The sequence below is a fragment of the Schistocerca americana genome, chromosome 1, assembly GCF_021461395.2.
Source record: "Schistocerca americana isolate TAMUIC-IGC-003095 chromosome 1, iqSchAmer2.1, whole genome shotgun sequence".
Taxonomy (NCBI): domain Eukaryota; kingdom Metazoa; phylum Arthropoda; class Insecta; order Orthoptera; family Acrididae; genus Schistocerca; species Schistocerca americana.
The window spans coordinates 26,187,093-26,213,047 of NC_060119.1; the positions used below are offsets into that span (position 1 = coordinate 26,187,093).

General features: G+C 43.5%; 1 protein-coding gene and 1 non-coding gene across 3 annotated transcripts in view; one reads left to right on the plus strand and one right to left on the minus strand.

Moving 5' to 3' along the window:
- LOC124546004 (tight junction protein ZO-1) overlaps positions 1-25,955 on the minus strand; it is a 710,801-nt gene that overhangs the window by 654,308 nt on the left and 30,538 nt on the right. The gene's annotated exons all lie outside the window — the stretch shown is intronic.
- On the plus strand, positions 6,098-6,171 carry Trnat-ugu. Its single transcript has one exon. It is a non-coding gene; the product is annotated as a tRNA-Thr (tRNA).

Below are 25,955 nucleotides of genomic sequence, written 5' to 3' on the forward strand. Positions count from 1 at the left end.
GAATGCTGCAATTTGAGGAAGCTGTCTTGCAGCGTGTGGAGCGGGATCCTTCAATAAGCACGCATGCAACTGCACGTCACATGGCGACGAATCAGACGAATGTAACAACAGTCCATCGAGAGTAATTGTTACGTCCATTTCACTTACAGCGTGTCCACAACCTGGAACCAGTCGATTATCCACCCAGAGCACAGTTTTCGCAGTGGTGCCTGGAATAGTGTGAAATGCACCCTACATTTCCATCCTCTGTGTTGTTTACCGATGAAGCAACGTTCGGGCGTGATGGAGTCTTCAACATGCACAATTCGCATGTTTGGAGTGACGATAACGCACATGCCACAGTTACTAGCGCTCATCAAGTGCGGTTCTTCGTTAATGCGTGGGTCGGTGTTGTTGGAGACTGTTTAATTGGGCCGTATCTGCTACCTCGTTGTTCTCTCTTGGTCATAAAAAAATGGAAAAGTGTTTGTTGGTTTAATTATTTTGCCGCCAGAGAAATCTTCCTCTACCGGTTTAAATATTCCTCATACGAAAAATTGACATTAGGGAAAAATATTTGTTTTGATGTCCCCTACAACTTCCCAGAGTTTGTCGGTTTAAGTACTTTTCAACCAGTATAAGCTCTTCGGTATAGCTCCCCTAGTAGTACGCAGCAGTTGAACGGAATGAAAGCTCTGAACAACAAAGAAAAGGAGGACGCAAGATGACTAAAACGAAAAAAAAATATGGGGGTAATGGAATACACTCGAATAAAATGAAGCGACTGTGAGGCTACTAGGTTAGGAAATGACAGTAAAAGTATAATAGATGAGATTTTTTATGTTTGGGGGTAAAATAAATAACGATGGGCGAAGTAGAGACGATGTAAAATGCAGACTGGCATTGGGGAGAAAATCATGTCTGAAAAAAGAGTACTCCATTAACATTTAACATTAATTTAAATGTTGGGAGGTTTTTTTCTGGAGGCATTCGTCTGCCGTGCAATTTTGTACGGAAGTGGACAATAAGTAGTTCAGACAAGAAGACAAATGTGGTACAGCAGAAGAATGCCGAAGACCGTAACTAACGAGAGAGTGACGAATATAACGCCAGAGAAGATAAATTTGTGGAATAACTTGACAATAGACGAGATCGTTTGATAGGACACATTCTGAGACATCGAGCAATCGTCAATTTAGTACTAGAGGGCCTCGTGGGGGATAATTGTGGAGGGAGACAAGCGGACGAGCAGAGTAAGCAGCCAGGTTGAAATGGATGTGGGTTGCAGCAGTTATTGGGAGAAGGAGAGCCTTGCACAGGATAGCGCAACGCGGAGAGCTGAAGACCTCCACAACAACAACATTTAATGTGTCTTTAACACGTCGATTCTGTAATGTTAACTGAGTTCGCTCCTTTGAAAGGTCCGGCCGACTTCGTTCCCCACGCCTGAAATATCCGGATCGTGTCCTCCGTCGCTAATGAACTCGACCCTACCTTCCCTCCTCCTGCGACTAGAGCTCCCTCCCTGGTCTCCCGTCGTTGCTGACGAGACCAGCCCAATAAAAACAATCGATTCAGTCGTTCGTGGTTTTACGAATCGACTGAGAGTCATTGAAAGGAAGTCTGGGAGGTTGGAGGCGACTTTAACCAGCCGAGTATAGACTGGGATGTCTACGGATTCACTGCTGGGGGTGGGGGCAGGGGTTACAGACGAAAGTCATGGGAAATACTTCTGAACACGTTTTCTGAAAATTGTCTTGAGCAGCTAGCTCGGCAGCCCATAAGCGATGGAAATATCTTAGATCTCGTCGCTAAAAATAGGCCTGATCGTATCGACAATGCCAGTATACAAACGGGGATTAACGATCATGATCAGTGAACTATGATTACGAAATAAATCAGTCAAGAAGACTAGGAGGGTGCTTCTGCTACATCTAGCACATAAGCAGTTATTAAAATCTTACTAGTGAATTGGCATCACCTTGTACCAATACGATGGACGTAGGGGAACTATGGGGAAGTATAAGCGCACTGTAAATCGTGGTCTGGAGACTTGCGTGCCTAGTAAGTGGATAAAGGATGGAAAAGCCCCACCATGGCTTATTAACGAAATTCGTGAGATGCTGAGGAAGCAGAGGCTGTTGCACCCTAGCTTCAAATGAGGACGCACAAACGACGACAAGCGAAGGTTACTAGAGATTCGTGCATCTGCGAAAAGATCTGTGCGCCAAGCATACAACTACCACCGTCACTCCTTAGAAAAAGATCTGGCAGAAAACCCGAGAAAATTCTGGTCGAAAAAACCCCCATGTGGATCTAAGGCTTTCATTCAGTCCCACGGTGTGGCAGTTGAAGATAGCAAAACGAAAGCCCAAGTTTTAAATTTCACGTTCAACAAACCGTTCACGCAGTCAATAAGTATACCTGGCGTAGACAAGAAACCTGTTCTAACTTTGTTCCTCCTATTTGGCACTCAATCCGTTTACATCTCTTTCCCACTGCCATTCCTTTCGTTTAGGAGATGTTAATCTTCATACCATAGTCCTTACATTTCTGATCTAGCTCTGAAATATTACTTTGCAAACTTTCAATCGAATCTGCCATCACTACTTAGTCATCCGCATATGCGAGACTGCTTATTTTGTGTTCACATATCTTAATCTCACCCAGACAGTTGGAAGCGCAGTTCAATTTTATAGCGAGCACGGGATTGGCCCCTTAGCTAGCTCGAATTTATCGTGAATTTCTTGCCCAGCACGAAGTCCCAAACGACTCGAAAAAAAGCGCAGGTGATTCCAGTATATAAGAAAAGTAAAAGAACGGATCCGCGTAATTACAGTCCAATATCCCTAACTTCTGTTTGCTTGAACACATTCTCAGTTCGAATACACTAAACTTTCTTGCGGCTAAGCAGCTTATGTCCACAAATCAGCACGGATTTAGAAAGCATCGCTCGTTCGAAATTCAGCTTCCCCTTTTCTCACATGATATACTGAGAACTATGGATGAAGGGTAACAGGCAATTTCCATATTTCTAGATTTCCGGAAAGCATTTGACACGGTGCGCCACCGCGAGCTGTTAACGGAGGTACGAGTATATGGAATAAGTTCCCAGATATGTGAGTGGTTCGACCACTTCTTAAATAATAGAACCCAGTCTGTTGTCTTCGACCGCGAATCTTCATCAGAGACAATGGTATCGTCAGGAGTGCCCCAGGGGAATGTGATACGACCGCTGTTGTTCTATATATAAAAATATATATATGTGTGATTTGGCAGACAAATGGCTCTGAGCACTATAGGACTTAACATCTGAGGTCATCTTTCGCCTAGAATTAGAACTAATTAAACCTAAGTAACCTAAGAACATCACACACATCCATGCCCGAGGCAGGATTCGAACCTGCGACCGTAGCGGTCGCTCGGCTTCAGACTGTAGCGCCTAGAACCGCACGTCCACTCCGGCCGGCATTTGTCAGACAGGGTGGGCACCAATCTGCCGTTGTTTGCTGGTGATGCCATGGTGTACGGTAAGGTGTCGAAGTTGAATGACTGTAGAAAGATATAATACTACTTAGACAAAATTTCCAGTTGGTGTGATGAATGGCAGTTAGGCCTAAATGTGGAAAAATTTAAGTTAATGCGGTTGAGTAGCAGGAACAAACCTGTAATGTTCGGATACAGTATTACTAGTGTCCCGCTTGACGCAGTCAAGTCGTTTAAATATCTGGGCCTAACGTTGGAAAGCGATATGAGGTGCAATGAGCTACGGTCGCAGGTTCGAATCCTGCCTCGGGCATGGATGTGTGTGAGGTCCTTAGGTTAGTTAGGTTTAAGTAGTTCTAAGTTCTAGGGGACTGATGACCACAGCAGTTAAGTCCCATAGTGCTCAGAGCCATTTTTGCAATGAGCATGTGAAAACTGTGGTAGGGAAGGCAAATGATCGACTTCGGTTTATTGGGAGAATTTTAGCAAAGAGCGGTTCACCTGTAAAGGAGACCGCATGTAGGACGCTGGTTCGACCTGTTCTTGAATACCGCTCGAGTGTTTGAGATCCGTACCAGGTAGGATTGAAGGAAGACATCGAAGCAATTGAGAGGAGGGATTTGTCACCGGTATGTTCGAACACAACTTAATGTGTTACGGAGATGCTTCGGGAATTCAAACGGGAATCCCTGGAGGGGAGGCGGTGTTTTTTTGGGGAAACATTATTGAGAAATTTTGAGAACCGGCATTTGAAACTGACTGCTCCCGGCAGCATTCATCGCGCGTAGGGACCACGAAGGTAAAGATACGAGAAATTAGGGCTCATACGGAGCCGTACAGACTCGCTCTATTTGTGAGTGGAACAGGAAGGGAAATGAAAAGTAATTGTACAGAGTACCCCCCGCCAAGCACCTTACGGTGGCTTGCGGAGTATTTATATATATGCAGATGTAGATGTAGAGCAATCGAATGAAAATAACCGATACAGCCCGTCGTAGTTTTGCGTACTAATTGAATTATTCATTCTTCCTTTTCGAGTGCAACTAGACAGTGGTCGTTATGTAGGTTGAACCACGAATTCGTTGTTCCCACGAAGAAATACTTCTGACAAGTGGCAGTGTATGCCAGAGAATTAAATTAATTTGTATTCTACGAGGGCTATCCACAAAGTACATTACGTTTTGGAATTAAAAATAAATAAAGTATTGGAAATTTTTTTATTATATACATATGAAAGCCACACTTAAATATTACTTTTCTACATAGTTGCCATTTAAATTAAGGCACTTATCGTAGCGATGGACGAGCTTGGAAATTCCTTCGTCGTAAAATTCGGCAGCCTGCGCCTTCAACCACGTGGCGACTGTCTTTTGGGACAGAAAAGGTGTGATTTTTTAGATTTCCTGGAAAGAGGCACTACAATAAACTCTCAAAGGTATTGCCAAACTCTGCACAACCTCAGAAGAGCAATACAAAACAAGCGCAGGGGAAACTTGGGCTCAAAGATCTTGCTGATTCACGACAACGCCCGGGCCCACACGGCAAATGCCACTCGTGAAGTTCTCGAATCTTTTAAGTGGAAGTTGTTTCCTCATCCGCCGTACAGTCCCGACCTGGCACCGAGCGACTTCCACTTAATCCCAGCAATGAAGAAGTGATTGGCTATGCAGCGTTTTGATGACGACGCACAGCTTCAAGAAGAGGTAACCACGTGGTTGAAGGCGCAGGCGACCGAATTTTACGACGAAGGAATTTCCAAGCTCGTCCATCGCTACGATAAGTGCTTTAATTTAAATGGCAACTATGTAGAAAAGTAGTATTTAAGTTTGGCTTTCATCTGCACATAATAAAAAAAATTTCCAATACTTTATTTATTTTTAATTCCAAAACGTAATGTACTTTGTGTTCACGTTTCCTCATCATTAACTTAAAGGGAACTATGAGTATGGATGCAAACTGGTGGCAACGACAGAGCTTCAATAAATTTAAATTCAAAAATATTCATTTATTTAAACGTCAGTTTCCAGTGCACTATTACAGAGCAGACGTCTGTGGGTAACTTGGTGTGTGTGGCAACAGTGCGCTTGGTTCACACAGCTGCTGCCTGCCTAACTTGCTCATGTTCAACACTAGAGCTCTTGCTGCAACTTTGCTACAGTATAGCAGTATCTCAAACGTTGGCGAGTTGATGCAGCAGACCATTTGACTGAAGGCGTCCAATTTTTCCCGACTGAGGACTGGTGCGAGACTATTTCAACTTGAGTGCTTTAAAGTGTCGTTGTTTAACAGAATAATAAGTGAAACGGAAAACAAGTCTCACATACATCAAAACATTTCATCTGACTTTAATTTGCTGCCAGACAACGCCTTAAATGAAAGCTCTGTAATTTTTCTTGAAAAATGTGCAGCTGATTTTGGTGCCAATATAGCATAGATGTGTGGTCGTTATCTGTGTGAATGCGCAGGTTGCCCGAACTCTTACGGGAATCGACACTTTCGAGTGCGCGAGTAATGAGTGGATGGGTAAATATCTATTAGGTACATTACGTATGTAGATTGTGGACAGTTGGGAATGTGGGCCTCACGGGAAGCGTGCAAGGGTAAGTCCCTGCAGTCTCGCTATTCATCTGTGTCCTCGATGGCTCAGATGGATAGAGCGTCTGCCATGTAAGCAGGAGATCCCGGGTTCGAGTCCCGGTCGGGGCACACAATTTCAGCTGTACCCATCGAGGTATATCAACAACACCTGTCGGCAGCTGAGGGTTTCAATTATTTATCATTTGTTCAAATGTGTGTGAATTCCTAAGGGACCAAATTGCTGAGGTCATCGGTCCCTAGACTTACACACTACTTAAACTAACTTATGCGAAGAACAACACACACAGCCACGCCCGAGGGAGGAGTCGAACCTCCGGCGGGAGGGGCCGCGCAGTCCGCGACAAGGCACCTCATACCGCACGGCTCAGCCGCTCGTATTCAGGTGATTACGTGAAAAGGTTTCCAATGTGATTACTGTCGCATCGCGGGAACTGAAAGGCTTTGAACGCGGAATAGCAGTTGGAGGTAGACGCATGGAGCATTCCACTTCCGAAATTGTTTGGGAATTCAATATTGCGAGGACCACAGTCAAGAGTGTGCCGAGAGTACCAAATTTCTCTTACGTGTCACCTCGTCACTGTCTGATTAATGTTGCAACACGTTTTCTGATCTCAAAAAGGTGTTGTTTAGTCTCCGGTGAATTTTTACTAGTATATTCCTGGGAGGTTCTCTTTTGTATTTCCAAAGTGTTTCACATGCTTAGTTCCAATCAAGGTTGGCTTTTTGTTCTTATTCTGCGGGTTGGCGGCTCTTTGGCTTTCTGCATAATCTTGGTTCGGAACTGTTCCCTGGTAACTGCCTTTTCTTTCTCCCATTCCTCTGTTATATTGTTTTCTTAGATCCTTTTTGTGTCTCTGTTCCGAAGCTGCGTGCTCTTTTGGGGTACATTTAACTCTGACGTGGACAAGATAGTTATCCAAGTTTATACGTTTGCACCTCCGCTGATCTGTACACCGTGAACTTCTTTCCGAGAACGGTATCTGAGAGAAACGAGAAGAATGTGATACTCATCAAGCAACTGTATGGATTATCTACAGGTCTTTTGCTTTCGGAAAGTTTTTCCTCAGGGAAGTAAGTGATTTTCAAACCATTGTATTGACACAACGCACTGAATCTGCCCACATTCCTGTTGGAGAATTTGTGTGATGAGAAATCACACACATTTCTTTGGTATACCTTATCTCCGCTAAATTGTGCGATGATATGGGCTAGAAGGATTCTTAAAACTGTTCTTTGTTACACATATACTGATTGCGTTCCGGCATAACGTCAAGCGCCGGCACGTCGGCCCGAAACGTTGCAGCAGAGAAGGCTTTGAGACGATGTCAGCAATAGAACGCTGACTAGGACGACACCACGATAGGAGCGGGTCCGCAGCTCGTGGTCTAGTGGCTAGGTGGCTAGTGTTGCTGCCTCTGGATCACGGGGTCCCGGGTTCGATTCCCAGCTGGATTGGGGTTTTTCTCTGCCCGGGGACTGTTGTCATCATTTCATTATCATTCGTGACAGTGACTAGATTGGAATGTGTAAAAATTGAGAGTTTGTATGGGCGCCGATGACCCAGCAGTTGAGAGCCCCACAAAGCAAACATCATCATCAACATCATCATCAAACGACAGGCGCGGAGCCTATACGAAAAGAATATAAGCACCGCAACTGGCGAGCCTCGGCCGTACTAGAAGAGTGCACTAGAAAACGAGCCGTCATCCTAACTCTTGTCGTGGATTATGTTTTGCTTGCATGAAAATTGTACGTATCGAAGGACATTGATTGTTTGCGCGTCGCCAATTGCTTGCGACTCCTGTTTGTGAAACGGCAAAGTGAAGTATTATCAATGCAATTCACTGTAATAAACTCCATTAATAAGATTTGCTTGAATGTTGTCTAGCTATTCGGGCGCACAGCTTCCTGGGCACCCTATGTTAGACGAGTGTGCAGGATCCCACAGATTATCATTTATTTACTAGAATGATACATTTAAACTGTCATGTGAAATATTGTACATAAACATCGTTAAATTAACCAAAATTTTTGAAATACAAAAGAAGCTAACTAAACCTATGGAGAAAAAAAATGCAGAGATGTAGTTTTACGGCTGGCTGGGGGTGGGGGAGGGAGGACAGATTATGTAGCTCTGCCAAGGGCGCAGGACCACCTCGGTACAGCTCTGCGTATGATGTAGCCACCAAGATGATCACTCAGCAGCTTCCTTACCGCTCTTCACACTTCCTGGCGGCATAGTATTTTCCGAGAAGAGTTTGTCCTCAAGCGGCCACAGCGCTTCGCCGGGCCTCTTCTCTCTCTTTGGTGATTTCCACGCTTCGAAAGCATTAGCGGCCACAGCAAAGGGGATAGTGCAGTTCTCGATCCGCAATTTTTCATCCTGCTGTTTCCTTTTTCAAACTGACCACCGCGTTTTTAGCGAAGTTATCAGTGGTCGTTACGAAATTTTTCCCTATTATGGAAAATCAGTCGCACGACTAGCAAATACCATCATTATTGGCGCAAGATGTTTTGCTTGTACCTGTGCTGATCTCTTGCCTCAACAGCGGCCATGTTTGGTCGGCGAACTGCGCATGCGCGGCACAGTTTAAAATCGCTGTCAATATTCGTACTGCAAGCAGATTTGTTACGTTCTCGCGTAGGTACAAATGCAGTAATTCAGACCGGATGATATGTTTTGAAGCCGAGCTCGTGGAAGATGTTTTGGCTGTAGGATGGAGGGGACAGCAACGCGCAGATGAGTGGAAAAGAACGCTGCATGCCACTTGGGCAGCTGATGGCTTGAAGGGTGACCACCAACCATACTGGTCGCCGTTAGATGAATATGGCTCTCCATACATGAACTGCGGAGTCTTCATCAAGACAAAAAGCACTTCGTCCTGTATCTGGTGACAAAGAACTTTCTGTTCAAGAGCCTCCAGAAAACGTTTCTGTGAACTCTAAGGAATTCTCGATTGACGACGAAAATCCATCCTGCGAGGCATCAGCATTTCTTTTCTTTTTTTCCTGAACAGAAATATGCTGATGTTTGCTTTCGACTAATTTGTTATTCTCTTTATTCCTTCAGGGAAACGCCATCAGTGGCCATTTTTTAATAACGCCTATTGTTGCCATGTCAAATTTCCATTTTTCACAGTACAGCAGAGTTTACACAACTTCACCTCATTAACAAGATCATACGGCTGCACGGACAACAGAATTCTGAATCAAGATTCTATTATCAAATTAGGAACTGAGAACACGACAGATCAATAGCTTATGAAAAAACTCATTGTTCGCATAAAAATAAATGTGTAAGTTGTTTCACAAGCTACCGATGGCCCTTAAGAAAATTATAATATTATCTTCAAAACAATTATAGTTAATTTCATCACAGTCGATATGAAAGTTTCGTACGTTAACCTTAACGAACTATCATTTTCAAAAACTCGTTTCAACATCTCAAATCGTTTATGTAATATGGTGGATGTTACGAACAGTTCGCGGTAATTTTTTTTTTTTCTGTGCACATCCATTTTCTCCAGACTGGAAAAAAAGATCTCCTCGCAAGTTAAAAGAAAAATTCAATACGTTGGCTGCATTTCGTAAACAACAATGTGCACCAAACGTTAATTCATAGTGACTTTTATATTTCATTACAAACTATTGGTATTTCATGCGTGAGTTCCTTAATTTTGAAATAGAAAAAAAGAAAACTATGGCCACCGATGAAAAGTTAGGCAGTTCACTATGAATCTGCCATACAAGGCTGTAAACTGCGAAAGAATCAAAAATTTACAAGCAAATTATCATCAGTCACTTTACACTTTGCTCCATTTATTTCATAAGTAACTGAATCTTCGATTAGACGTCTCCATCCACAGCGATCTTCAGCACTCCTTAATATAATGTGAAGAGGCTGGCCGGTGATGTTCGTCATTTAATCCAGCCATCTACTTGCTGCTCCTCCTCGTGATCTTCTGCCTTCGATTTTGCTGTGGTCAATGGTCTTTTCTAAATTTCTTCTTTCGTTTTTAAAATGTGTCCAAGGAACTGGAAGATTATGTAAGTAACGCGGGAAGATAAATGTCTTGGGTTGCTAAGTACTTCTATAATGCAAGCATTGGTTTTTATTTATGTTCATGGTATGCGTAACGCCTTTCGCCAACACATCTCGAAGGCATCAATTCTGCTCTTGCCCCTAGCTTTTACAACCAGTGTCTCGCGGCTGTACGATAACACAGGGAATGCCAACGATTCCACCAAGCGCATCTTTGTTGTTTTGGATACTGCTCGGTTCTGCCAGATCTTAGTGTCTTTAACCACTGCAGCCAGACCAAGGGTGATCCGTTGTTTTGTATTTCATTATCCGGCTTTCCTGTGTCATTGATTAGAGATCCCAGATATCCACAATCATTCACTACCTCCAGATCTTGAAAGTTTGATATGATCTAAACTTGCCAATTAACAACCACCAGCAAAGCCCCGATTTCTTAAAAATTCGAACTCACGTGTATAAAATAGCTTCAAACGTTTTGTTACTTTACAAATGAGTTAATAATCTGACAAATATATTCAGAGGTGTACGCGGATATTTTCTGCAAAATATGTTGCGAATCGAGTTAGTAGTAAACAAATAATTAATTAAAACGTTACAATTAAAAGTCTGACTGCATGAATCGCGAAGGTGTATGAGACAGTCAAATAAAAACTGTTTTTATTTCAAAAGCAATCGCCACAGCTGTTGAAACATTTATCCCACTGTGAGACAAGACGGTCACTGTCTTAATGGAAAAAACGTTGCGATTGTCTACCGAACCATGGTTGCACCCAGGGGCGCACATCTTCGTCCTAAGCAAATCGATGATGTGGAAGGGCTTCCAAGCGAAACATTTGCAGCGCAGTGAAAACAAACCTGGCAACATTTTTGGAGCCCTGAAGACAGACAATCGCGGTCGTCGATTTGCTCCGTTCGGAGAGGTGCAAACATTTTTTCGATGAAGGCGCTGACCGTCTTGTCTCACAGCAGGATAAATGCATTAACAGTTTTCGCGAGTACTTTTGAAATAACAGTTTACTTACTTATATGAACGACTACTGCAAATAAAACTTTTGTTGCAAAATAACAGTTTTGTTTACCTACTAAACTTCGCAAGTTACAAATTGTAGTGCTCCGAATTGGCGAGCAGCACTGTCTTTATTTTTCGCTTTGGCGACATCAGGTGAGCCATAACAATATATGCTTCAAATATGTAAATTTAGTTCTACGATTTATGCACTGAACGTCCGGTTTTCTATTTCATGTTGCACGCAGGAGATACTGACAATAAGGTCTTGAGCCTGTATGACCACTGTATGTTATCAACTTTCGTGAAATACACCGACTGTTAATCAAATGTGTGTCAACTACGTATACTGATCAACGCAGTGTTTGTACCGTAGAAGCTTACTGAAGTAGTATTTCTTATAAGAAAATTCAAAAAGGCCTCTGGCTATTCATTGAAAGGATAGCTTTTCTGTTTTAATTTGGTGGTGACTCATAGTTTTGAGGATACTCAAAATTTGGTACATTGATACTCGACAGTGTGTATAGTGAAGGGTTCGAACTATGAACAGTGAGTTTTGTTTGATTCTTGACTTCAGATTTGATCTTGGTGGTCATTTCTGTGGTCGATATCGCTACAACTTACCCTGCAGTAAAATCTGTGAGGCTTACTTATCACCATTTTAAAGAAGTGGTTTGCAGGAAAGTGAGCATAGAAAGTCAGAGGAATAATAGTTATTACGATGATTTCTTTGCAGTTTGTGATTAGTATTTAAGAAGAAAGTAATCGAAACTGATATATTTCGACATTACACATCAGACCTAGTAAATAATATCTGAGGTCAAGCGAATTTTATCAAGTCGGTATGTTATTGTTTTAGCGCTGCGAAAGACTATTGTTACACAACGAAAACAATTTATTAAAAAATCTAGAAGACACACCATTCTCATCTAGGCAGATACAACAAACCTGATATCCATCTATTTAACAGAATGAGGAATATATTTACAATGAAGGAAGATATGAAATTATTTACGGAGACATTTTCGTATGAGGTGTATGCCCGCCGATAAACATCTTCATTTATATCATCAGAAATATTCATTGAGAAATTTTAAATAAATGTCGGTCCTTCTGACGGAAGACTATAACGTTTACCATATCCTAAATATACCGGCATGGCTCTGTGAGCAACTGAAGAGAAGAGAGGATTTCAGTTATAAAGTTTGCATTTAAGAAGAGAGTACAACCAGTAGAAGATAGTATTGTGCCTAACAACGGGAAGGAACACCTCAATATTTAACATATATTTCTGGCTAGGTGTGCTTACCTTCTATTCGACTTGTTGCTATTCAGATTTTCGCATTTATAGATGTGGCACACCCAACTCTTTTCCACTTCTGTCTTGCACAAAAACAGCCCAGTATCCGCCATGTTGCCAAATGACATCTTTGTTCACATCCAGAAATTATATCTGTGATCAAAGTTATATTTTGCTTACTGGTTCTACAAGTAGCTTACATCTTAAGGCGCGTTTACATTGAGCTTAGAACATGTTTTTGTTCGGAACATTGTGTGCAACTTGTTCCCTCAACATGTTGGCAACATTGTTCGTTGTTCACATTCCCGTTCACACTAGCGACCAACATTTCTACGTATTCGCATAGTCTGCTGCGGTAAACTGATAGGTTACTTTGTGTATTCTCATCAAGAGATACGCTATGTCAAGTGAAGAGGAAGAATTAATGACATTTGGTGCTGCATTAATAATACTTAACGAAATGAACAGACGAAGAAAACGACGTAGTCGTCGTTGGTGGACCAAAACATACTATAGAAGACGTGGCGGGAATGACATGCTTTGTGAGCTGAATCAGGAAGACGGTTCTGGCTTTCTTAACTTCACTAGGATGTCTCCGTCAGATTTTGAAATCTTGTTGAAAATTATAGGACCAGTTGTTTCACAGAAAAGACACAAATCTCAGAAAAGTAATCCCTGTCAACCAAAGACTTGCTGTTACTCTTCGTTTTAGGGCATCAGGAGACGCCTATCAAAGCCAGCCATATCTCAAATAGTTCCAAATATTTCCATATCATCCAGGAAATGTAGTTATTTAAATCCAAACCACTTCGTTTCGTAAAGTGTGTCAGTACCACATCCAGATTTTTTACTTTCCTCTATTTTTCTTTTCTCTCGTCGGTACTGAGACAAGAGAGATTTAATTTTTTTGTCGTCTGCTGCAGGAGCCAAGCGCAGCAACAACTTTTTGTAATGAATCATGTTTGATTTTAGTATTTTTGTAACCTGCGTAACGTACATTCCACAGGCACTCCTCTGCCTCATAGAGCGATATCAACTGGAAAATTTTGTCTCGTGACCACTCCATTTCAAATAAAAATGAACGAACATAAAATAAACGCACCACCACACGCCAGCAAAACAACACCAAACCACTCACTCTGAGCAAATGATCACTAGCGCTGCGTAGCGGAATTTAGTGGTAACAGGCCAGGAACAATGCTTCTTTGATCTCTACCGACGCAGCCGTGGAACACTGATTTTGTCTTGTGAAAATGTTGAGAACATCGGTAATCCATTACTAGCCATGAACAATGTTGCGAACTCAGTGTAAAAGCGCCTTTACGTAGCCTAGTAGCAACGCTCTGCTGCAAAAGTGTTAACGTTTGTCAACTGGAGCAACACTAGCGCACCTAGCGGTGACAAAGCAGTCACGTGCAAGGTCGCGTAACTTTGTTTCCAGAGCCATTTTGTTGAACATCGTTGCCGTCTGTGGCTCAGATGCAGCAGCAATTCTGAAATTGGTTTCTGCTGCGTTGGGAGGCAGTTTTATTGCTTAGGACGTTTTATGATAACATAGGCGTGGTTTTCTCTTCCGATACAGGTGTTGTGGCTTATTTGACGCGTTAAATATTGCAGGTATTACACTCGATAAAAGTTTCCTGAGCTCCACATTCATTGATTTGGTTGGACTTGTAGACAAAGCTTCGCGTTGTTGGGTAGATATATGACGTTGTTCAGCAAAAGATCGGGCCTTATAGCGTTTACTAGCAAATTTTTGTTAATCCTGCCAAGCCTTTCTGCAGTATAGCAGATGGAAGACGCGGCTTCTCGTTACCGTGTTACACGACCTCATTCACTCAGTGAGGTGTTGATAATTGTGTCGCCTTAAATTTGTTTTTGACGAACATCAACTCACCACGTCCAATCTCAAAGGTAACTACTGCTCACGACCGGTACAGCTTGTATTCAAAGCAAACCTGATTGCATCCTCAGAGTGGAGAGCTATTAGCGCCACTCTTATGCTGCTGGCGCGAAACTTGTACAGATATCATCCTTCAGACGTAGAAACATGCCTACCAGCTTTCGTTTACGTCGCACAACTCCTTCTTGGTGCTGCAATTTTTTGCTGTCAGTGTAGTATTTTTTTGGAGCGTATCGCTTATTATGGGTTAGAAAATAATATCAAATCAATTTCGTACCGTTGTTAGGCAATGATTTAAAAATCGATTCAGAGATTTTATCCAGGCTGCAATGTAGGGTCTTTTTAGGAACAGATCATACACATGCAATATGAGAAAAGGTTTAAAAATTGGAGCTGCAAGTGGATTTAACGAAGCTCAAACAAACCACAACACGTATACCAGCAGGCAACATACAAGAAAACATATAAATGACATTCAAGAAAGCTGCTATATTGTACAACCTAGTCTATTATAGATGGCAGGAGGAATAACAGGAAATGAAAGGGGAGAGAAAAGGCACGAGTAGATTTCGAGGGGAGAGCGCAGAAACTAAAAAAATCCTATCAAAGAGGAAGAACAAGACAAATACAAAAGCCTGAGGAACAGTATCACTGAATAGAGAGGTAAGACGAGGGAGAGTAAAGTATTTTGATGATGCCTGCAACTCCTGAAGTTTTTTAGCGTTAAAACAGGAAACATAGTCAAAGCTTATAAATAAATACAATATTTTTTTGAGGACACAATAAACGGAAGCACAACAGCTATGGATGAAAATGGCAATATGTTGAATGATGATGACGAAACTGCAATATGGAAACAGTGCATACGAAAACTGTACTATGTAGAAGAACTGCCACAGAACACTTTTGAGGAAGATACAGAACTAGACGGAAATACATGGTCGAAGCAGTATTGAAAGACGACATTGAATTATTTCGGAAGAAACTGAAAAACAACAAATCTCCTGGTACAGTCAAAAGTCTTTTTGAACTTCTAAAGTCAGGAGGAAGTAAAATTAAAAATGAGATGTTTAATAATATGTACAACACGTACGCACAGGGAAATCTAGCTACACATTCTGAGACAAATTTTATGATTCTCATTCGCAAGAACATAAATGCCATAAAATGTGAAAACAACAGGAATGTCATTCTGGTTGTTCATGCATCGAAAATAATACCCACAGCTGCCCTAAGCCGAATACTGCAGGAAGTTGAAGCTTCATTCTCACAAGATCGGCTAGAAAGCAATACTTGTTACAAAGTAATATCAACAGAAATGACTGCAAAAGAATCTAACTACATGCGTAACTTCCATAGACACAGGAAAAACTTCTGATAATGCCTAATGGAACACGATTTTTGACGTTTTGAGAAAGGCTGTAGATCCCGGCGGAGGTTCGAATCCTCCCTCGGGCATGGGTGTGTGTGTTTGCCCTTAGGATAATTTAGATTAAGTATTGTGTAAGCTTAGGGACTGATGACCTTAGCAGTTAAGTCCCATAAGATTTCAAACACATTTGAACATTTTGATAGGCTGTAGTAGACTACAAAGACCGAAGAATAATACAGAAACTTGACAGAAATGAGATAGCTCTTATTGATGGGAGACGAACAAAGAAGATGTGCGTGTACGAAAAGCTGGTGCATTTTCATCCATTCCAGAGAATAGCAACCCGGCAAGTGAAGTGACACGGGTGGAAAAACAGCAATTTTTAGCTTGTCACTGAAAAATGCACAAGAATGTGCACGAAAAATATAATGGAATCAACTGCCAACAAAACTTACTTGTAATTTAAAGGATGTTTATACTATTTCAGTATGAGTTTATGGAATTAATTCTTTAAGTCGAATTTTCTCAGGTATTGCCTTTTTTGAGTGGTGGTACTGTTCTTGCCGGAGTCGCTATGTTAAGATCTACCGATTACATCCTAGATGAACGCAGTGGCGGGGACATATGGGGGGGGGGGGGGGGGGAGGCGCCCGCATTTCCACCCGCGCCGCCCCCGCCAGTCAGCCCGCACGCTATTCGTTCGTTTGTTTCGTCAGTCGACTCGAATCGAGTTATCGAGTAGTTGCACTTCCTTATGTAGCACGCGCGTCTGCGTCATCACATTTTATACGTTTCTGTCTGGGACATAGATAGCTAACATATAATAATTTGCCAGGAAGAATAGGCGCATAGAATTCATCATTTAAGGAAGAGAACGACAATTATAACTTCTTTTATATCATAAGATGACACTGCCTTGTATATGTGTATAATCAATTTAGATAAAACTTTCTTAAACTTTGCATGTGACTTGATTATTTTTTATTACGGTAGAAGTAAAGGTAGCTAAAGATATCTTCAACGTCCCCTCCTTGAGGGTTTTCTGTATCCGCCACTGGCTGAAAGTGGAGGTGATCTTGAAGCCATGATAATTAAAATGGTTAATGATACAGGGGAAGAATAAGTCCAAAACTAAAGTGATAACACGCGATAAAAAAGAGAATGTGAAAGTCCGAAATACTAGATCAGGAGGAATGGATGGAACAAAGCCGACGCCAGAAGTAGAACTGCTCAATCGAAAATTGTCTTCAACAAGAAGACCTTAATTTACATTTTTTTAGTTAAATGACGATTGGTAAATTGATACTTCAGTAACTGCAATAAAATGGACCAAGTTTCTACATTTTAGAAAATTTGCCTCACTTTTGGACATTCTTTTGTGGTACAACTAACTATACGTACGGGAAGATAGTCCATTACACTACCCAAACAGCAAAGTTCATTTACTTCTTTTAGTGTTTCCTTTCCAAACCTAATTCCGTCGGCATCTCGTGAGATAAATAGACTGCAATCCATTGCCGTGTTTTATTTACATTGTTGTTCAGGTTAGCGTAATATCTCTTGTAAAGATGCCATCCATACCTTTGAAAACGTAAAATTTCGCAAGAGGTTCGAAATTCTGACAAAATAGGAATAAGCTATAGGGAAAGACGGAGAATATACAATATGCGCAGGAACCAGGCGGGAACAGTAATAATGGAAGAACGAGAAGGATGATGTGGATGGCGATACGGTGGTGCGGGCGTACTACAGCAAAGTCTTTAGCGCCCGTACGAAAATTTTCTGAGACGAATGCAGATGATGTTTGTTGTTGTGGTCTTCAGTCCAGAGGCTGGTTTGGTGCAGCTCACCATGCTACTCTACCCTTTGCAAGCCTCTTCATCTACGAGTAACTACTGCAACCTACATCCTTCTGAATCTCTTTAGTGTATTCATGCCTTGGTCTCCCTCTACGATTTTTACCCTCTGCACTTCCCTCCAATACTAAATTGATGATCCCTTGACGCCTCAGAACGTGCCCTACCAACCGATCCCTTCTTCTAGTCAAGTTGTGCCACAAACTCCTCTTCTCCCCAATTCTATTCAATACCTCCTCATTAGTTATGTGATCTACCCATCTAATCTTCAGCATTCTTCTGTAGCACCACATTTCGAAAGCTTCTATTCTCTTCTTTTCTAAACTATTTATCGTCGAGTGCAGATAAAGATTGCAAATTTATTAAAACGCGAACCGCAAGCAAAGATAGGAACGAAGTGCTCGAACTAAATACAATGTAAGACAGAGATTCAGTCGTTCGCCCTAGTGTTAAATGTGTACCTCGAAGTATCAACGACGAAAAAAAAAAATGAATTGAAATTCAAGGTGACAGGATATCAATGATAATATTGGCCGATGGCATTGCTACCGCCAGTGAAATTGAGGTAGGATTACAGGACCTGTTGAATGGAATGAACAGTCTAATGAGCAGACAATAGAGATTGTGAGTAAATCGAAGAAAGGCAAAAGGAACAGCAGAAATTCGATCGGCGATCAACGTAACTTCAAAAGAAATGACGACGACGTGAAGTAATTCTTCTTCCATGGAAGCGAAGTAACACATGACGGACGAGGCAAGAAGGACGTTAACAGCTGACTACACAAGCAATGAGGGCAGTCCTCGCAGAGGTAACAGAATGATCGTAGGGGCACAGTGCTGTACGGTCGTGAGTCACGGACTGTGGCACAACCAGGAAAAACAGAGGAGGAGGTCTTGAGATGTGGCGCTGTCGAAAATTTGCTGGATTGATAAGGCAGAGGAAACGAACGTGTGAAAAACGCAGGCAAGAAGTCGGATCATGTTAACAGAACATACGTTAACACGTCAACAAATAGCTTCCAACGTATAGAGGGAGTCGTAGAGGGTAAAAACTATAGAGGAAGAGAAAGGTTGGAAATACATGCAACAAATAGCTGGAGTCGCAGTCTGTGAATGGTACACTGAAGTGAAGAGGAATTTCGTGTCGGGCCGAACTGAGAGAGTTAACAAGACTGGAGTGTGTACGTAACAAAGAATAAAAAATTATACACCAGCTACGAAAAGCACTAACAATTTGGAACGATTATTGAGACACGTACCATGGATATCAGAACCGTTTACGCAATGAGGAATCTACAAAATTAACTGTGAAGAATGCCAAATATTTTGTACTGGACAAACAGGAATAAAAGTTAGAACACGATTTAAAGAACATGCGACAAGAAGCGACAATAACCCATCCAGATTTGTTGCACACAAAATATCTAATACAGATGGATCACTTCAAATATTTACATAAGTTACAGAAAGGAAAAATCATGGATGTAATGGAAGAAATTGAAATTTACATCCATCTAAAAGATGAGTTAGGGCTTTAAATGAGCAAAAGACCTGCGAAATGGAAATTTTTTGGTTCTAGGCGCTTCAGTCTGGAACCGCGTGACCGCTACGCTCGCAGGTTCGAATCCTGCCTCGGGCATGAATGTGTGTGATGTCCTTAGGTTAGTTAGGTTTAAGTAGTTCTAAGTTCTAGGAGACTGATGAACTTAGAAGTTAAGTCGCATAGTGCTCTGAGCTCTTTGAACCATTTTTGTAAAGAACACTAAGACGAGCGCCGGAGAGAGGTGGAAACCGCAGGAGGGAACAGGAGGCGTTCGGCAGGGGTTCTGTTCTGTGGGCGCGCGCAGCCCAGCCAGAGGGCGCAGTGGCCTGGTGCGCTGCACACTTCACCGCTGAATAAGGCACCAGGGGAGTGGGAACAGGACTGTTCGTACTGATTTGTACCGTGTTTCGAACAAAAGTACCTTGGGTTGCGCAATAACAAAAAAAAGACACCAAATTTGTCGTTCTTAACGCCTCCTAACGACCACTAAAGGTGCGAAACAGCACATCCTAGGCCGTTTTTAAACCTACAGTGAGAGCCCATCCCCCTGTCGCACTCCCGTTTTTATTTCAAAGGGTTTCGATAATACGCCCATAAATTTAACTTTCGAAAATGTGTTTGTAAGGGTCGCTTTTATAATATTAGTTGTTTTCTTATCCAAACCCATTTCTCTAGGACTGATAATAGAGATTCTCTATCAATGGCTCTGAGCACTATGGGACTTAACTACTGTGGTCATCAGTCCCCTAGAACGTAGAACTACTTAAACCTAACTAACCTAAGGACATCACACACATCCATGCCCGAGGCAGGATTCGAACCTGCGACCGTAGCAGTCGCGCGGTTCCTAGAACCGCTAGACCACCGCGGCCGGCTTCTCTACCAATCGAATCACACTCCCTACTATAATACTTCGTCAATAGATGATTGCCTACGATACGAAATAATACTGATTGAAAATCAACGATCGGTGTGCATGTCTCTTAGGTTTCTCTTGCGAGTCGTACTACACTATCGTCTAAGGCGCTGCAGTCATACACTGCGCGGCTGGTCCCGGCGGAGGTTCGAGTCCTCCCTCGCGCTTGGGTGTGTGTGTTTGTCCTTAGGATAATGTAGGTTAAGTAGTGTGTAAGCTTAGGGACTGATGACCTTAGCAGTTAAGTCCCATAAGATTTGACACACGTTTGAACATTTCTGAAACCCACAGTTGCTGAAGAATCGCGTTTCTTTTTAAGAACAGGAAATAAGAACAGCAAAGACATGATGAATTGCAGAAAGACGTATAAGCTTAACAACGTGAAGTTTTTGTTCGGCCTGCGTCGAAACAAACCAGTTAATGAATGCGTAAAATAACAAGCGGATATGGACTGCAGTACGTTCATTATTCAACGGACCACGTAAGTCACTATATCCATAACTCGCGAGAAAATTACCACACGGGCGTCATAATGAAGCGGCGAAAACAATTAAACCGTTTCCCAGCTCAAAAGGAACCGATTCCGCAGTTGTTGCTACATGACACCCACAAATGCCACAGCTTTACAACACAGTCGTCTTTTCAAAAAAAAGTAATTACATTAATTAAATATTCGTGAAGTGCAACAATAAGCAATTCTTTACTCTTTGTGCAAAACTGTCGCTGTGAAATAAAGTGCCAACGGAAGAAATGCTCCTTATGGGCCACGAAGACGTTGTTGCTGATGTCATTCCACTCACGAGTTTCAGGTCTGTTTACATTTATGTTACGATTTTTCGGGTCTGTCGACATTTTACTAACTTTTCGAACGCAAAAATATAGTACCTGTGGCGTCTTCTGTCATCGGCCAGCGCCGTGACATGCCCGCGTGTGTGAAAGCACAGTGCTGCAAAACTTTCCCGCTGGACGCCAGAGACGCTATACACAAGCAACATATGTTCTGTCTTTATTCTTTGATTGTTGATTTCCGTTTCCACGTTCTACTCCGTGGTGAAAGCGTGAATCCAAGTGTGTTAGATACGGAACAATTTACCGTACTGAACTTTTCTCACGCCTCCGCACGAGTTATCGGTTGCAGTGTAATATTGTCTGTTTCGACCGCAGGGTTTCGTAAATAAATTATTCCACGAAGCTGGGAGAAGCCTACTTCTCTCATTCAGCCTACAAGCACACTCAGATGTTAAACCGTCGATCGCGGTAATTCAAACCGGTACCGACAGTACCTTTTTCGTAAATATTAAGTGGAAAGAGAATTACAGACAAGTTACGGCATAAACGACAATAAGTGTGGGATGGCTTTCTTGCCGCTAGGAGCGTTGGTGTCTTTCGAATTATCAGATGGTAACAAGTCTGAAAACAGTGAGTGTCGCGGCTGGAAGTTGTGTTTTGTCAGACTCAAGTGGAAGTAAGAGGAGTGTGGCAGGCACAGAGAGAGTGAGATGGGGGACGATCTTCAGAGCACAGCACGGCTTGCAGCGCACAGGAAGCGGAGGCCGCCCAGTCGCATTCCAGTGCCGGCTGTCTGTGCCTGTGCCTCTGCTGGGGTGGGGTGGGGTGGGGGAGGTGGCCTTGTGTGTGTGTGTGTGTGCGAGCGCCGGCGTGCCACAGCCGTGACGCGGACCACGAGTCCGGCGCTGCCTGCAAGCCTTACAACACAGCCTTCCCTCGCTACTCAGCGTACACGTTTCTTTCAATTCTGTTCCCATTACATTCGGATTAATTTCCTCGTTTACAAAATCGCATACCATTTTCTACTCGCTACGTGACGAAGGCAGTTACCGCTGCAGAGGCATAAAAATAACAAGTTTTCAAATCGTAATTTTGGCTTAAACAATTTATCTATTTTAAGGCATAAGGGGTTGCAAATGACAAACTGTGGAACAAAACGGTCACTGTAGAAACACATCAGAAAAACCACACCATGTGGTAAAAAGGTATGAATTCATAATTTGTGTGTTTTTTTCAAATGTCTGTAATTACGTGCATATAAAGTTTCTTGCTCCGTCAAATTTGGATAAAATTCCGAGCTATCGATGACTACCTCCGACATCTTCGTCAGGACTTCGGTCTTATGCAAGGACTCCGTCGCGGAAGACATCGTAGTCATCTTTAATTACGATTTAAAAACTAATAGCTACATGTATACAAACAGCAAAGAACAGTCTTTATCTTTAACGGATGAAAAATAAAATCCCACTGAAGATGCTGCAACTGCAGTGAAACATGTTTGGGTTAAAAAACAAAACTGTGTTTTGCTAAAGGAGGACCCTATCCAAAAACATATATATCTCGAATGATTACTCGTGCCGGCCGGAGTGGCCGTGCGGTTCTAGGCCCTACAGTCTGGAACGGAGCGACCGCTACGGTCGCAGGTTCGAATCCTGCCTCGGGCATGGATGTGTGTGATGTCCTTAGGTTAGTTAGGTTTAATTAGTTCTAAGTTCTAGCCGACTGATGACCTCAGAAGTTAAGTCGCATAGTGCTCAGAGCCATTTGAACCATTTGATTAGTCGTGCACCACTTTCGAAGACTTTGGACCGACATGCAATGGAAGCTGGCACGAAACTTGATGTTGGCACGAGTAGGCTACCCGAGAGCTCGAAAAGCAAGCAGAAAAAACAAAATGTTGACTAAAATTAACGAGAAGGAGGCGATCTCATTTCTCTCAAACAGGACCTAGAATCGGATCGACACTCAACGCTTAGTGGAAATGTGGATAGTCGGCCAAACTGAATGGAAATGGAAATGAGCGTTTGGCGTCATTGGCCGGGAGGCCCCTCGCGGGGCAGGTCCGGCCGCCATATCGCAGGTCTTATCACATTCGGCGCCACATTGGGCGACCTGCACGCCGGATGGGGATGAAATGATGATGAACACAACACAACACCCAGTCCCTGAGCGGAGAAAATCTCCGACCCAGCCGGGAATCGAACCCGGGCCCAGAGGACGGCAATCCGTCACGCTGACCACTCAGCTACTGGGGCGGACGGCCAAACTGAATAAAAACGCATTTATGTAGCTTGCAGAATATTTTAAGATACCAGACACGCACCACTGTGTAAAGATCCTCAACGTACATCGCCTCCTCTTCAACAGGTGCAAAGCAAAGCACAAATCCACAGACAGACACTGAGGGAAGCGAGCAACAGTTACTGTGCTCGAAAACTCCAACATCTCGTGGTACGTTAAGCTTCTCACTGGAACAGAGATGTGCGTCGACACACTTCTGGGTGAGACAAAAACCGAAATACAAGATACCGAAACGAAGGCCTACATGTCGATTTCTGTCTTCTAACGTTCAGTCAGAAGCAAATGTCCAGGGATGTTAACATTATCCAGCGCTGGCGTACACTGACGCCAGCACACAGTGCGTCACAGGGTTACGAGAACATCCACAGAGGCCAACAAGAGACACAGGAAACGCGCAGCCAACGCCCCTTCTGCCGCCAGTGTTAGTCAGCCACCACGGACCAGAGGCCCAGTTAGTTTCCAGTGAGCCGCAGTGAGTGACTTCCGGCGTGTCATCGCGTCGGGGCCGTAGTCACAGCCGCCAGCTCAGAGACGGGCAGCGCACAGCAACTAGTGCAGTGTACACAGCGGACTTCAACAGCACTGAGGCTAAAGTGGACTAGAAGAGAGAGCTTGTACCACAGCACATGGAAGCTTAAGTAGCTTTTCATTATGTGATTACAGAACCCTGTTATTAATGCGTGCAGTTTTTGTTAGAGGGTACTGGCCACCAAACAACTTCCTCTGCTTGCTTCCCACGGTGCTGCTCTACAGAGACAACGAGACGGCATTAAACATCCAGTAGACATCAGGCGAGTGGAACAGTAAAGAGTAGCAGCAGCATAAATAGCCAAAACTGAATCAGTGGAGTCCCTGTCAAATTCTATGCAGAATTTGCGACACCCAGTTTCGAGTCCCGGCCGTATAACCCCCTACGTATCGCTCGCACACGGATCGTGGGGATAGATCAGAATAATTACTGCACGCACAGAGACATTCAAACAATCGTTCTTCCCGCGCTCCATATGTGAATGGAACTGGAGGAAACCATAATAAGTGGTACAATGGGACGTACCCCGTGCCTTGAACCTCACAGTGGTTTGCATAGACACAGATAATCCAAGGGCCACAGAGAAAGGAAGGGCCGGGCGCCACAACATTGTGCTCTACCCGTGGGCAGTTCGTGGTGCATCTGATCACTTGCGAATTTGCCCGCTTTGCTGCGCGCTTGAAGGAACGTGTAAACGGGAAACGACACGTGCGACCTCGAGCCGCCTCGTTTCGTAAAGGGGGCTAGACTAGAAGATTTACTGCTTTCTTAACTTGTGACGCTACCTGGTGACCTCTGTTCCCGAGTCCTACAAGTATGCCGGCCGCTGTCTGGAGTGGTGTGTGTGTGTGTGTGTGTGTGTGTGTGTGTGTGCAGCTCCTGCCGCGTAGTGTACGAGAGCTGGGAGCCGGTTCGTGGCACGCCGGCACGTTAGGGAGTGACGTCATGCTACACGGACTGGGCAGCGCCGCCGCCGTACAAACTGTTCGCGACTGTCAACTGACCTAAGCTGCGCCGTCGCGCCGCGTCTTGTGTCAACCGCACGCCGCGTCCCGCACTTTGCTCTGGCGGCCAGCTCAAACGCTTAACGAGGCCCGAGCGGCTACACCCGCTCCCGCTGCGGCGCCACGTTGCCAGATGACGGCTGTTCCAGCGGGCGGCCAGCGCGGCTCTTCGTCTGCCTGCTTCCCTCCAGAAGCTCCAGCCACCACATTCACGCTAATGTCCAGGGCTTACGTCGCCTGTTTACTTTTGTCGGTTGCGACAAACTCGCCCATTTTTATTTCATTCCGTAAGTAGCCTGTTTGGGTTTTTATGTTGGTAACGCCACATAGCGCTCTATATGAAAATCACTGGCTATGCTGTGTGCAGTCTGTGGCTGGTTAGCATTGTTGGAATATTCGCTATTGTAGTGTTGCGCAGTTGGATGTGAACAGCGCGTGGCGTTGCGCAGTTGGAGGTGAGCCGCCAGCAGTGGTGAATGTTGGGAGAGAGATGGCGGAGTTTTGAGAGCGGATGATCTGGACGTGTGTCCATCAGAGACAGTCAATTTGTAATACTAGATATGAACTGATATGTATATTATGACTTTTTAACACTATTAAGGTAAATACAGAAGATTTTTGTGAGGTAAGTCATTCGTGAAAGGTATAGGTTATTGTTAGTCAGGGCCATTCTTTTGTAGGGATTTTTGAAAGTCAGATTCCGTTGCGCTAAAAATACTGTGTGTCAGTTTAGTGTTTATCAGGATAAGTAAAGAGCGAAATGTCTGAGTATGTTCAGTTCTGCTCAGCTGTTTGAAAATCACATAATGTAAGAGGTTTACCAGCACAGTAATTAATTAATTTTTCTAAGGGGACGTTTCAGCGCTATTTTCAACGCGCATTCCTAAAAACGCATACCGTCTAAGGGCATCGCATCGCATACAGGGCGTCTCTGTATCCACTGAAGAGCCGAAGAAACTGGCACACCTGCCTAACATCGCGCAGCGCCCCCGCAGAAGTGCCGCAACACGACGTGGCGTCGACTCGACTGATGTCTGAAGGTAGTGCTGGGGGGAACTCACTCCACGAGTCCTGCAGGACCGTCCATAAATACGCGATAGTCTCTTCTGAACAACATGCTGTGAGGCATCTCAGGTATGCGCAATGATGTTCACGTCAATGGTGGCCACTGGAAGTAACACAGAAGAGAGCTCCTAGAGCCACTCTGTACCAATGCTGGACTTGTGGGGTGTCGCATTGCCCTTCTGGAATTGCCCAAGTCCGTCGGAGTGTACAATGGACACGAATCGATGCAGGTCATCACACAGGATGCTTACCTGCGTGTCAGCTGT